The sequence below is a fragment of the Geotrypetes seraphini genome, chromosome 9 (genome assembly GCF_902459505.1).
Source record: "Geotrypetes seraphini chromosome 9, aGeoSer1.1, whole genome shotgun sequence".
NCBI classification, from domain to species: domain Eukaryota; kingdom Metazoa; phylum Chordata; class Amphibia; order Gymnophiona; family Dermophiidae; genus Geotrypetes; species Geotrypetes seraphini.
This window is the reverse complement of record NC_047092.1, coordinates 82,396,823-82,411,188: the sequence shown is the minus strand read 5'-3', so window position 1 is coordinate 82,411,188 and position 14,366 is coordinate 82,396,823. Positions and strand designations below refer to the sequence as shown.

The following is a 14,366-nucleotide window of genomic DNA, read 5'->3' as shown; positions in this document are numbered from 1 at the left end:
ATAATTGAAGACTTTAGAGGACATCATAGCATTTTGGTAGATGCAACGTCCGAATTTGTCCATAGTTTTCCCTTCCCTTCCAGGAGGGATGGTGGCGTAAACCTTGGAAGGATGGGACCTTTTCAAGGAGGACTCGACAAGCAGGGATTGATAAGATAACAGAGCTGTCAAACCCTTTGCGATGCACTATCTTATACCTAGAGTCCAATTATCCTGGAACAGCCGGTATAGAAAAAGGTGTTTCCATGCAACGATCAAAAGTCTGATTCAAAAGCTTATGAAGTGGAAGCTTAAGAGACTCTGCCGGAGGATGAGGAAGATGCATGACTTCGAGATACTCCTTAGAATATTTGGAGCCAGTATCCAATTGAATATCCAAGTCTACAGCCACCTGTCGCAGGAAAGATGAGAAAGATAGTTGATCTGTCAATGCTTTGCCTCGAGAAGGACTCGAGGATGTCGAGACAGCCTGTGTCAAAGATGAAGCTTCGGCAGGGAAAAAGGCATCAAAGGAACCTGGTGACTTGGCCGAGGCAATCGAGACCAGGACATCCTCGAGGTCCAGCATCTGAGACCTCGAGCGAGGAGTCGGTGGTCTGGTCGAGGTTGGAGTAGATCGAGGCTTTGAGGAAGATGGTCTGTCATGAGAAGACAAACTATGCCTGGAAGGATGCCTCAATGAAGGCCTCGAATGTCGGTGAGAACTGTGTCTGGACTCTGGAACCAGATCTCGAGGATCGAGGAGATTTCACCTCGGAGACGTGGGCAGCCGATGCATGAATAGGACTAGAGGCTGTAGATCAAAGCTCCAGAAGCTTGGTGGAGGAACCTCGATTTACTCTCAAAGACTCTGCTCCTTGTATAGAGTGTGAGGATTCTCATCGAGGTACTCGCAAAGAATCTGCCCCTTGCTTTACGTGCTTGGATGCCAGACCAGACACTCGCAGAGATTCTGCTCCCTGCAAAGAGTGTGTAATTTCAGACTGGGGCAAAGGAAGCAGCTTGACCTCGCGGGAGTCTGCTGAATTACCAGGCTGGATAAGAGGAAGCAGTTTGGGTCCCATGTTAGTAAGGAATTGAATAAACTGCTTCTCTAACAGGGTCTGGAAAGAAGGGGACAAGGATGGTTCCACGTCTGAAACTGGACCATCTGCTTTGGCTGGAGGTTCCTTCGAGGTAGTGTGAGTGTGCTTCGACCTGGGAGTCTAGACACTTTTTTTTTTTCTTAATCATTGAAATTTTATTAAAGTTTAGACATAGTTATTACATACAATGTAGTAAAATTTCCTTTTACAAACTTTTAACATCCATAATTCTAGTTACAATAAATACATTGTATCATTTTGAATCAGTCCCTCCCCATCTAACATCAAGTGTATATAAAAATCTCTTTATGAAATTATATATTTAATAAGTTCAATTTCTCAGTAATAATCCAGGTTTGTAACGATTGTTGATAGTACCCTCTACGCTTGGCTACATAAGTTTCCATCCTCCCTATCGTTAAAAATTTTGCTCCCCACTCATGTTCATCTGGTACCAGGGGTTGTTTCCAATAGAAAGCTATAAGACACTTTATCGCTGCCAATCCCATGCGTAGTAAACGTGTTTGCCATTTAGTCTCACAGATAGTAGACAACCCTAATAGGCAACATTGGGGAGTGTTGGGGACTGAAACCCCCAATAATCGGGACAAAAAGCACAGCTACCTACCGTAACAGGTGTTATCCAGGGACAGCAGGCAGATATTCTTAACTGATGGGTGACGGCACCGATGGAGCCCCGGTACGGACAATTTTAGAGTGATTGTACTCTAAGAACTTAGAAAGTTCCAGTAGGCCGCACCGCGCATGCGCGAGTGCCTTCCCGCCCGACGGAGGCGCGCGGTTCCCAGTTAAGATAAGCCAGCTAAGAAGCCAACCCGGGGAGGAGGGTGGGACGTAAGAATATCTGCCTGCTGTCCCTGGATAACACCTGTTACGGTAAGTAACTGTGCTTTATCCCAGGACAAGCAGGCAGCATATTCTTAACTGATGGGTGACCTCCAAGCTAGAAAAAAGAGGGATGGAGGGAAGGTTGGCCATTAGGAAAACAAATTTTGCAAAATAGATTGGCCGAAGTGTCCATCCCGTCTGGAGAATGCATCCAGACAATAATGAGATGTGAAAGTATGAACTGAGGACCAAGTAGCAGCCTTGCAGATTTTCTCAATAGGAGTGGAACGGAGGAAAGCTACAGATGCTGCCATAGCTCGAACCTTATGGGCCGTGACAAAACCTTCCAGTGTCAGTCCAGTCTGAGCATAACAGAATGAAATGCAAGCAGCGAGCCAATTGGATATTGTGCGTTTAGAAACAGGACGACCCAGCCTGAAGACAGAAACAGTTGAGGGGAAGATCTGTGAGGCTTAGTGCGCTCTAAATAGTAAGCCAAAGCACGTTTACAGTCCAAAGTATGTAAAGCCTGTTCCCCTGGATGAGAATGAGGTTTCGGGAAGAAAACAGGTAAGACAATGGACTGGTTAAGGTGAAAGTCAGACACAACCTTAGGGAGAAACTTTGGATGGGTACATAGAACCACCTTGTCATGGTGAAAAACCGTGAAAGGGGGATCGGCAACTAGTGCATGCAACTCATTGACCCTCCTGGCAGAGGTTAGGGCAATAAGGAAGACCACTTTCCAAGTGAGAAATTTGAAATGAGCTGTGGCCAATGGTTCAAAAGGAGGCTTCATTAAGGCGTTGTGATTGATGAAAATTTTTCCTATCATGGACATATTAGCAACGTTGTCAAATCTTGTCTCTATAAATTGCGAATGATCCGTTCAATTTCTAAATTTCTTGAATCTAAATCTTTAAATATTCTACTACATTCACTAATAACAAAGCTTGATTATTGTAATGCATTATTAATAAATATTACACAAAAAGAAAAAAAACGGTTACAAATAATTCAAAACACTGCAGTCAAACTTTTATACAATGGTAAAAAGTATGACCATGTAACCCCCTATATGATCGAGTCGCATTGGCTCCCTATCACTCACCGCATAACATATAAAATTTTATTGTTAGTATTCAAAACTCTATCCACAAACGAACCTTCATTCATAAATCGGATGCTTATCCCACATAATTTATCACGTTCTCTTCATTCTTTAACACAAGGGTTACTGGCAGTCCCTTCTTTAAAAGTGGTAGGTACCAGACGTCATGACATGTTTTCAATTGTGGCCCCCCAGACTTGGAACTCTTTGCCACAATACATAAAAAATGAAAAAGAACTCAGTGTTTTTAAAAATAAATTAAAAACTTTCCTTTTTAAAGATGCTTTTAATCTTTAATAGAAATTCTTTTATTACTGTAGTTAAGTCATCCCTCCTTATGTCTTTCCCTTGAATGTTCCCTTTTTATTCTTCTCGAAACATCTATTATGTAACTTTTCCCCTTTTATCATTATGTGTCTTTGTGTTTGTCTGTTTATGAGTGTTTTTTATTTAGTACTTGATAGTATTATGTCTTTTAAAATGCTTATGTTTGTCTTAAAATGTTTATGTGTTTGTCAGCTCATGAGTCTGTTTTTTTATCTCGTACTTGATATTATTAATATGTTTTTAAAATGCTCATGTATCTTATTGTAAATCGCTTAGTAAATTATGGATAAGCGATTCATCAAATGAATAAATAAACATAAACAAAGAACCACATTAAGATCCCAGACCACAGGAGGGGCTTTGAGGGGTGGTTTCACATTGAAAAGCCCTTGCATGAATCTGGAAACTAAAGGATGAGCAGTAAGAGGTTTTCCATGAACTGGCTCATGAAAAGCAGTAATGGCACTGAGGTGGACTCTGATAGAAGTAGATTTGAGACCAGAGTTAGACAAAGAAAGGAGATAATCCAACACCAGTTCTACTGCTAGGGAAGTTGGATCATGATGATGTAGAAGGCACCAGGAAGAAAACCGGGTTCACTTCTGTTGATAGCATTTAAGAGTGGCCGGTTTCCTGGAAGCATCAAGAATAGAGCGGACAGGCTGAGAAAGAAGTGAATGAGCCGAGGTCAGCCCGAGAGATACCAAGCTGTCAGGTGCAGAGATTGGAGGTTGGGATGAAGCAGGGACTGCTGATGTTGAGTAAGCAGAGAAGGAAACAGTGGTAGAAGGATGGGCTCCCTGGAACTGAGTTGAAGTAGAAGGGAGAAACAATGTTGCCTGGGCCACCGTGGAGCGATGAGAATCATGGTGGCTTCTTCTCTCTTGAGCTTGAATAAGGTTCACAACATGAGAGGCAGAGGAGGAAATGCGTAAACGAAGAGGTTGGTCCAATCCAGGAGAAACGCATCCGGTGCCAGACAGTGAGGGGAGTAGAGTCTGGAGCAAAAGTGGGGCAGCTGATGATTGTGAGGAGCTGCAAAAAGGTCTACTTGAGGAGTCCCCCATTGAGCGAAAATGGACTGGAGAGTCATGGGATCGAGAGTCCATTCGTGGGGTTGGAGAATTCTGCTGAGATTGCCCGCTAAGGAATTCTGCTCTCCCTGAATGTAGACAGCCTTCAGAAATAAATGGTGAGCTATCGCCCATGACCAAATCTTTTGGGCCTCCTGACACAACAGGCAAGAGCCCGTCCCACCCTGTTTGTTGACGTAGTACATTGCAACTTGATTGTCAGTACAAAGCAGGAGAACTTGAGGAAAGAAGATGCTGAAAAGCCTTGAGGGCATAAAACATCACTCGGAGCTCCAGGAAATTGATGTGATGTTTCTTTTCCTGGGCAGTCCAAAGACCCTGAGTTTGTAATTCGTTCAAGTGAGCTCCCCAAACATAGGGGGAGGCGTCGGTGGTGATGACCAAATGATGTGGAGGCAGATGGAACAGGATGCCTCTGGAGAGATTGTAAGATGTCAACCACCATTGTAGAGATCGACGAAGAGATGTCACAGATATGTGTTGAGAGGAAGGATCCGTCGCCTGGGACCACTGGGTGGCAAGGGTCAATTGAGGAGTGTGTAAGTGAAGACGTGCAAAGGGGGTGACATGAACTGTCGAGGCCATGTGACCCAAGAGTATCATCATTTGCTTGGCAGAGATGGAGAGCTGTGGAAGCACCTGCTGACAGAGATGATGAAGAGTCTGAAGGCGGTTGGATGGAAGAAACACCCTCATGAGGACCGTGTCCAGGATCGCTCCTATGAATTGAAGCCACTGAGTGGGGATGAGATGTGATTTGGGCAGATTGATTTCGAAACCCAGAAGTTGAAGAAAGAGGATGGTCTGGTTGGTGGCATGAAGAGGCCTGAGAGGAAGGAGCTTTGATTAACCAGTCGTCTAGTTAAGGGAAGACTTGAAGATGGTGGGAGCGCAGAAAGGCGGCCACCACTATGAGACACTTGGTGAATACCCTGGGAGAGGAGGCAAGGCCGAAGGGTAACACCTTGTACTGGTAATGGCAGTGATTGATTATGAAGTGGAGATACTGTCTGGATGCTAGGGTGATCGGAATGTGAGTGTAGGCCTCCTTGAGGTCGAGGGAGCATAGCCAGTCGCCCTGAGTGAGAAGAGGATAAAGTGTGGCCAGAGAAAGCATTTTGAACTTTTCCTTGACTAAACATTTGTTGAGATCTCGGAGATCTAGTATGAGTCTGAGGTCTCCTGTTTTTTTGGGAAACAGGAAATAGCAGGAGTAGAAACCCTGCCCCTTCTGATCTAGAGGAACTTCCTCTATGGCGTTCAGAAGAAGAAGGGATTGTACCTCCTGAAGGAGGAGGGAGGACTGAGGAGTGTTCAAAGCAGACTCTTTTGGGAGGCTTTGGATGGGAAGAGTCTGAAACTTGAGAGAATAGCCGTGGCGGATGATATTGAGAACCTACTGGTCTGAGGTGATGGTTTCCCAACGGTTGAGAAAAAAAGACAGACGTCCTCCTATAGGTTGAGACTGCTGGGCTGATGGAAGAAGGCTGGCTAGGCTCTGGAGATCGGAGTCAAAAGGGTTGAGTTGACTTCGGTGGAGGAGGAGGCTTCACCTGTTGCTGCTGTTGTGCACGAGGTGGCTGACGTTGTTGTGGACGTTGACGTCTAGGTTGTTGGGAAGCCGATGGTAAGGGACGAGCAGAATAGCGCCGCTGGTAAGCCGACTGCTGGCAGAATGATCGGGCAGGCGGAGGTTTCTTCTTATTTTTAAGAAGAGTGTCCCAACGAGTCTCATGGGCAGAAAGCTTTTGAGTTGTGGAATCCATGGATTCACCAAACAATTCATCACCTAAGCAGGGGGCGTTGGCAAGGCAGTCTTGGTGATTGACATCGAGTTCGGAAAAACTCGAAGCCAAGCGAGACGTCGCATGGCAACCGCCATTGCTGTAGCCCTGGAGGTAAGCTCAAAGGTGTCATAGATGGAACGCACCATGAATTTACGCAGTTGCAACAAACTAGATGTGCAGTGACGGAAGGAGGAAAGCTTCCTATCTGGGAGATATTTCTCGAAGGAGGAAAGCTGATGGATAAGTTGTTTCAGGTAAAAAGAAAAGTGAAAAGAATAGTTACCTGAACGGTTGGCAAGCATGGCATTTTGGTAAAGGCTTTTGCCAAACTTATCCATCGCTTTGCCCTCTCTGCCAGGAGGGACAGATGCATAGACACTAGCGCCAGTAGATTTCTTTAAGGTGGATTCTACTAGCAAAGATTCGTGAGGCAGTTGAGGTTTGTCAAATCCTGGAATGGGAATAACCTTATATAATGTGTCCAATTTGCAAGGAGCACTGGGAATGGTTAAGGATGTCTCCAAATTTTCATAAAAGGTTTCCCTCAAAATATCGTGCAGAGGTAGTTTGAGAAATTCCTTGGGAGGCTGATCAAAGTCCAAAGCTTCAAGAAAAGCCTTGTACTTCTTGGACTCAGCCTCCAGAGGGACTCAGCCTCCAGAGGAATAGACAGGGACTCACACATCTCTTTTAGAAAAGAGGTAAAGGAGGATGAATCCTGTTTATTTGAAGGATCACGGCCAGCAGGATCCTCTTCAGGGACGACGCTTCTTCCTCAGATACAAGAGGGTCTTCTGAGTCATCCGAAAGGTCAGGATCCCTGCCTTGAGAAGCCCGACTCCGAGACTCAGGTGTCGAAGGCTCAAGATGTCGGGATTTACGCACCGACTTCCCGGAGCACTGAGAAGCGGTACCCGGGGAAGTCAGAGGTGGGCGGTGCCGAGATGGGTCAGAGACCGGTGCGGGGTCAGATGTTTGTACCGCCCGATGAAGACCTCTGGGTTCGGCAGTCAATTCCGGCATGGAGACTGAAGCAGAGGAATATGCCGGTACCGAAAGAGCAGCAGCCGACAATAAAGGTTGCTCCACGGCTCAGACTGGACCGGAACTGGAAGGGTCGGTGCCAAGAGAGCAGGAAGGAGCTGCTACAACTGCTCTTTAAGCTGCACCTGAAGCATGGCTGCAATTCGCTCGTCCAAAGAGGGCACCGGTACCGCTTTCTTTTTCTGCGGTACCTGTGGTGCCGCTCGACGCCCAGAGGATGAGGAGGCAGATGAAGATGCACTCACCTCTATGGGGCGGAGCGCTTGCGAGGACGCCTCGTGGTCAGCAGGATTAACCACATCACCCTCTGGGAAATCCTAGGTGTTTTATTTGCCCAAATAAATTTTCTAACAGCCGGGAGGGCAGGGAGATCGGAAGAGTCTGGAACAAAAATAATATTCATCTGGAGGACGGAGAAATGTCACCCCCAAGAGAGCCATAACCCATTCCAACGTTGTAAATCCTTCCGAATTTTCCATAAAATCGGTCTATAATTAGCCTCATATAGAATAACTGAATCCATTGATAAATGGATACCTAGATACTTTATACCCTTAGATGACCATTTAAATGGGGATAGTCATTGGATATCTGATACTTTTGATGGTTCTAAAGTAAGATTCATAATTTCGGTCTTATCTAAGTTGATCTTAAATCCTGATACTTCTCCAAATTCCTCAAAAATTTGTATTAAAGGTCCCACTGTGGGATCTGGTTCTTGTATATATAGAAGAATGTCATCAGCAAATAAGGCTATACAATGTTCAATGCCAGCAATCTGAATCCCCTTTAATAGGGGATGGTTTCTAATAAATATTGCTAATGGTTCTATAGATAAGGCAAAAAGCAAAGGGGAGAGCGGGCAGCCCTGACGCGTGCCCCTTGCAATAGAGAAAAATTCTGTATAAGTTTGGTTAATCCAGAGACATGCTCGGGGATCCTGGTATATTACGCTTTAACCCAAATATTAAAGGGTCCCCTGCATTCCCATCTTCTCCATTATGGCCCACAAAAAATCCCAGGATACCCGATTGAAAGCTTTCTCAGCATCAATCGCCATTAAAACCGCCTGTTCCTGAGTTTTCTTTACATGCCACATCAAATGTAGTGTACGTCTGATATTATCGCCCACTTGTTTTTGTTGTATAAAAGCAGACTGATCTATATGAATTAGATTAGGGAGTATTTTACCTAATATTATAGCTAAGATTTTTGCTATAATTTTAACATCTACATTTAGCAAAGAGATGGGTCTATATGAGCTACAACTTAACGAGTCTCTCCCAGGTTTCAAAAGGATCGCTATACTTGCTCCTCTCATGGAATCAAATGGCCCCCCTCTGAGATCCTGTTGATTATACACATCAACAATGGTGCCACTTGTGATCCAAATTTCTTATAAAAATGACCCGTATAACCATCTAGTCCTGGGGATTTACCCACTTTTACGTTCTGAATAACCCCCATTACTTCCCCCAGTGCAATTGGTTTCATTAAGTAGCTTTTGGTCATCAAGCGATAGTACTGGTAGATCTACCTTGTCTAAAAAATATTGTACCTCTGCTTTTTCCCCATTGTCATTGGGGTTGTACAACTGTCGATAATATTCCGAAAAGGAATTACCTATATCTTTATCTACAACCTGTGTTTGCCCTTTATTATCTCAAATCGCTGTAATAGATGCTTTTGCTTGTTTAATTTTAATAAAATGGGCCAAGAGTCTTAGTACACTTTAATTCACCACCGGCAGAACGAACTGACTGCTGCGCTATCTGACCTGAGGAAACAGGGGAAAATACAGCAGATGTCGAAGCAAGAGCCGCTGCAAACGACCGAAGGTCTGATGAGGCTCGAGGTGGAGAGCAGTAGGCGCAGAAGGAGCCCTCAGTGGGAATCGAGGCCAAAGACACCTCGAAGTCGAGGGAATCAGTAGAAGACTCCATCTCGAAGATCTTGTCCACCAAAATGCAACGACACTATAAAAGCACGAGGATGAAGTGTTTGGCAAGGCTAGGCACGGACTTCGGATGTTGTTTCGGCCCAACGCACTTGTAGGCAGCGTCCGTGAGGGTCCGTAAGAGAGATCTCACGGTGACACTTGCTACACCTCTTGAAGCCCATGGCAGGCCAGGACATAGAAGGAAAAATAGCCGCCGCAAAATCGAAGCCCTCGGGCTGCGGCCGAGTGGCCTGTCCTGGAAAACTAACAAAAAAAAAAAAAAATTTTTTTTCTCTTCTTCTTATAACTAAAATAAAATATATAAGCTAAAAACAGCGATTTGTGAGGAAACCCCCCCTCCCACCAAAACTGCGGTTGAGAGAAGGCACAAAGGAACGAAGTTAAACACAGAGTCAAAGATGGACTTCTCGGCTCCACAGAAAACTGAGAACTGAAGTGACGTGCCCTGCGCATGGGTGGGAAGGCACTCGGGCATATGCGCGGTAGCGGACGACTCAAAACTTCGAGTTTCTTCAAGCAAGTCTGCTCTTGCGAGGCATCTGCATCTGGATTCCGTCGATAAACATCACCCATATGCGAGAATACCTGCCTGCTTGTCCTGGGATAAACAGTGTTTTACCAGTCACATTCTAGCTCAGCGATCTCAAACATGTGGCCCGCGGGCTGTATGCGGCCCCTCCAGGGACTATTTTGCGGCCCGCGATCTGTCCTCTCCACTTCACAAGTTTTCTGATTGTGGAGAGGACAATCGCGTACACACCGCAACTGCGGCTCGCCTAAAGCAGGGGTCCCCAATCTACTTCCCTTCCCTTCTCACTGTCCTCCCTCAAGCCACCACAATTGGGGAACAGGGCCAGCGCTGAGGTCTTAGCTCTCCCTGCATATCTTCCCCAGCTCGGAGCCAACCAATTCCCTGGCCCCCCGATCGTCAATTCTAACGTTGGGAGGAAGTTCCGGGCCAGCCAATTGCTGCCTGGCTGGCCCAGAACTTTCTCTCAGACATTAGAATTGACGTCGGGTGGTGAGAATTGGTCGGCCCCACGCTGGGGAAGATAAGCAGGGAGAGCTAAGACCTCGGCGCTGGCCTGTTCCCCAATGGTGGTGGCTTGGGGGAGGGCAGAGACACAGAAACAAAGAAGGGAGACGGGACACAAACAGAAAGGGGCATGGAGAGAGAAAGACAGAAAAAAAGGGGCATTAAGGAAGGAAGGGAGGGAGAGAAAGGAAAGAAAGATGTCAGACCGTGGAAATAGGGACGGAAGAAGAGAGATAGAAGGGAAGGGAAGACATGGAAATGTAGATTTTGAAAAGAAAGCAGAAAAATTTAATATTAAGTTAATGCCAAAGATAGATGCAAGGCAGAAAGTGAAGACGGAGAGAAAAACAGTCAAAGGACAAGAAGGCCCTGGAAACATAGTTAAAAGCACAAAAAAATAAAGTCATCAGTCAACAAAGGTAGAGGAAATGATTTTAATTTTCAATATAGTGATTGAAATGCGTCAGTTTTGAGAAAGGAAAGATATTAAACTTTAAATGTGAGGGCTGCAGAAAAAATAGGGTACTTGGGAGGGCTGCAGAAAAAATAGTTAATAACAATTTTGCATAAGGTAAAACTCTTTATAGTTTATAAATCTTTCCTTTAACTGTTAAAGGAAAGATTTATAAACTATAAAGAATTTTACCTCATACAAAGTTGTCATTTCTTTAATAAGACATTAACTATTTTTTTCTGCGGCCCTCCAAGTACCTACAAATCCAAAATGTGGCCCTGCAAAGGGTTCGAGTTTGAGACCACTGTTCTAGCTTATTAGATTCTATAGGTGATAGGTGAGTTTCTTGGATATAACATATGTCCACATTTTGTTTTTTTAAAAATAAATATTTTTTTCCCTTTTTATCAGATGGTTGAGACCATTTACATTTAGAGAATATATTTTAATCATCATTCAATAAATATATTAACAACACATGGACCTTATTAAATAATGTATCATATAGTAACTTTTTTTATATACTCATAGCCCTTAAATTTTTCTATTCTTCCCTAGATTTATTATTTATTTTCTTAGATATTAATTCCCCAAAAACCCAATCCTAATCCCTCCCATATACCCCCCATATTATATGATAACTTGAAGACATAGGATTAGGCAAGTTCCCCTATCCCTCCCCTGAAACATCAGATTATTTAAGTTCTCCTAATATGTCAATTAAATTAGTTATATCTTTCCTATTATATGTATTTTATCCAATGAACTATTTATCATCTGTATAGTATATCAATTTAAATTAGTTCACTGGTAAACACATATTCAAATATATAAATCCATAAGATATAGGAAATCTATATTTGATATCTCCCAAATATTTATTCCTTTACAACACAACAATTATATTCCTTTGTCCATTTCAACCATAAAAATATCTTTAAATTCCTTCCTTTATTCCTTCTTTAAGAACATAAGAACATAAGAACTGCCATCTCCGGATCAGACCCATGGTCCATCGAGTCCGGCGATCCGCACACGCGGAGGCCCAGTCAGGTATACACCTGATGTAGTTTTACCACCCATATCCCTCTATGCCTCTCATAAGGAGATGTGCATCTAATTTGCCTTTGAATCCTAGCACAGTGGATTCCTTAATAACCTCCTGTGGAAGAGCATTCCAGGCGTTCACCACTCGCTGCGTAAAGCAGAACCTCCTGACATTTGTCCTGGACTTGTCCCCCCTTAGCTTTAAACCATGTCCTCTTGTCCGTGTCACGTTGGACAGTGTAAATAATTTGTTTTTTCTGCTCTATTTTATCGATGTCTTTCAGTATTTTGAACGTCTCTATCATGTCCCCTCGCAGCCTCCTCTTCTCAAGGGAGAACAGTCCTAGTTTCTTGAGTCGTTCCTCATATTCCAAGTTCTCCATACCTCTTATTAGCTTCGTATGCTCGTCTCTGCACCCTCTCCAGCAGTTTTATATCCCTCTTTAGTTTGGGAGACCAATGTTGGACACAGTATTCCAAGTGTGGTCTGACCATTGCTCTATAAAGCGGCATTATGACTTTCTCCGATCTGCTCATGATTCCTTTCTTTATCATTCCTAACATTCTGTTCGCTTTCTTTGCCGCTGCCGCACATTGTGCCGACGGCTTCAGGGTCCTATCTATCAGTACACCCAGGTCCCTTTCTTGTTCGCTCTTACCAAGAGTTGCTCCTGACATTCTATACTCGTGTTCCTTATTCTTACTGCCTAAATGCATTACTTTGCATTTCTCCACGTTGAACTTCATCTGCCATTGCTCTGCCCATTTCTCTAACTGATACAAGTCGCTCTGGAGTTCTTCGCTATCTTTCTGCGTTCTGATTGTCCGCATAGCTTTGTGTCGTCTGCAAACTTAATGATCTCACTGGATATTCCGTCTTCAAGGTCATTGATATAAATGTTAAATAGGATCGGCCCAAGTACCGAGCCCTGGGGCACACCACTAGTCACTTTCTCCCAGTCTGAGAACTTCCCATTTATGCCCACTCTCTGCTTCCTGTTTTCCAGCCATTTGCCTATCCACCTGTGTATATCTCCCTCTATTCCATGGCATTGTAGTTTCCTGAGAAGTCTTTCATGCGGAACTTTGTCGAATGCCTTCTGGAAGTCCAAATATATTATGTCCACCGGCATTCCACTATCAATTTGCTTGTTCACGGTCTCAAAAAATTGAAGCAAATTCGTTAAACATGATTTCCCTTTCCTGAACCCATGTTGACTGGGTTTCAGCAATTCGTGTATATCTAAGTGCCGGACTATGCTATCCTTGATCAGTGCTTCAACCATCTTTCCAGGGACAGACGTAAGGCTCACAGGTCTGTAGTTGCCCGGTTCTCCTCTTGATCCCTTTTTGAAAGGGATCCTTTCTATTTCCTTTCCTTTCTATTTTCTTCTCTCTCCTTCTTCTGTTTTCCTTTCCTTTCTTTCTTCTGACTTTGGTTTTTTACAATTCTCCAGAGATCAGGGATTAATGAATGTGAACTTCAATAAATCTTACTATATATATCTAGAGGAAACAGGACTTGATATTAGGCATCCAAGGGGCATATAAACACCATTCCAAGCTTTATCATTGTCTATCAATTGCATCTATAAACACCGGAGGCTTTATTTTCATACTTGAAGAAACTCGAGGGACACTAGAGGGAGCTGCGATTTGTGCAGGAGAAAAAAAATTTATAAAAAATACAGGGGGGGGGGGAGGGTGGCGGGGCAAGAGGAGGAAGAAATTAGATGAAAGTGAAAAACCTGGAGAAAAAGTGACATATAAGGATAGTAGACTTCTGGAGTGTGGGCTGCAACGTATGTACAATGTTTATTAAAATATTCAAAGTGAAAACACAAATACCAGAGGGCGCCAGCTTTTATGAGATATGGAGACTTAAATAGGTGGAAATCAGGATAACAAATATTTAGGGATGGTATCTACAAATTAGTATACAGAACTGTGCAACTTGAGTCCAGGGGGAAGGAATGACTGAGGGGAGGGAAAGGAAGAAAGCAAAGGGGATGAAAATTAATTTTTTTTTTTCATAAAAGGAAGGGGACCAGAGATTCAATACCTGGTGTTCAATATGAACAACCAAACCCTAGCTATTAGAGGTTGAAGGAGGGCATGAAAAATGAACATGTAAAGAGATGACAGGTTGCACAGGGGAATGTAATGTTCCATGTTCTATTTTACAGCTTTTCTGGATAAAACAAATTTGGAAATATAAAAAAATACATATGCCAATTATTTCTTTGGATAGTACTAGTACTGGATACTGCAGTGTGTGAGATATTTGCAAAATGGAAGTGTGGAAACCCAAAGGACAATTCCCACCCTTCCTCCACATCTATACCATTTGCATTGCAGCACTCAGCACACTGCTTGCTCCCTCCAAAGATGACATGGTTTGTTTCAACTAAATGTACATTTTCCATGTTGTTTCATCTCTAACACAAAACATGAGTTTATGCGTTTCCCACTATCACCATGTTCTGAATACTCAGTAGTTCACAATGCATTCTACTGAACAGCAGAATGCACAATATTGATGACATTTCTCCTTGAAACAAACACACCCACA

General features: G+C 43.6%; 1 protein-coding gene across 4 annotated transcripts in view; it reads right to left on the bottom strand.

Moving 5' to 3' along the window:
- The window catches only part of WEE2 (WEE2 oocyte meiosis inhibiting kinase), a 181,189-nt gene that overhangs the window by 68,020 nt on the left and 98,803 nt on the right, over positions 1-14,366 (bottom strand). The window lies entirely within an intron of this gene.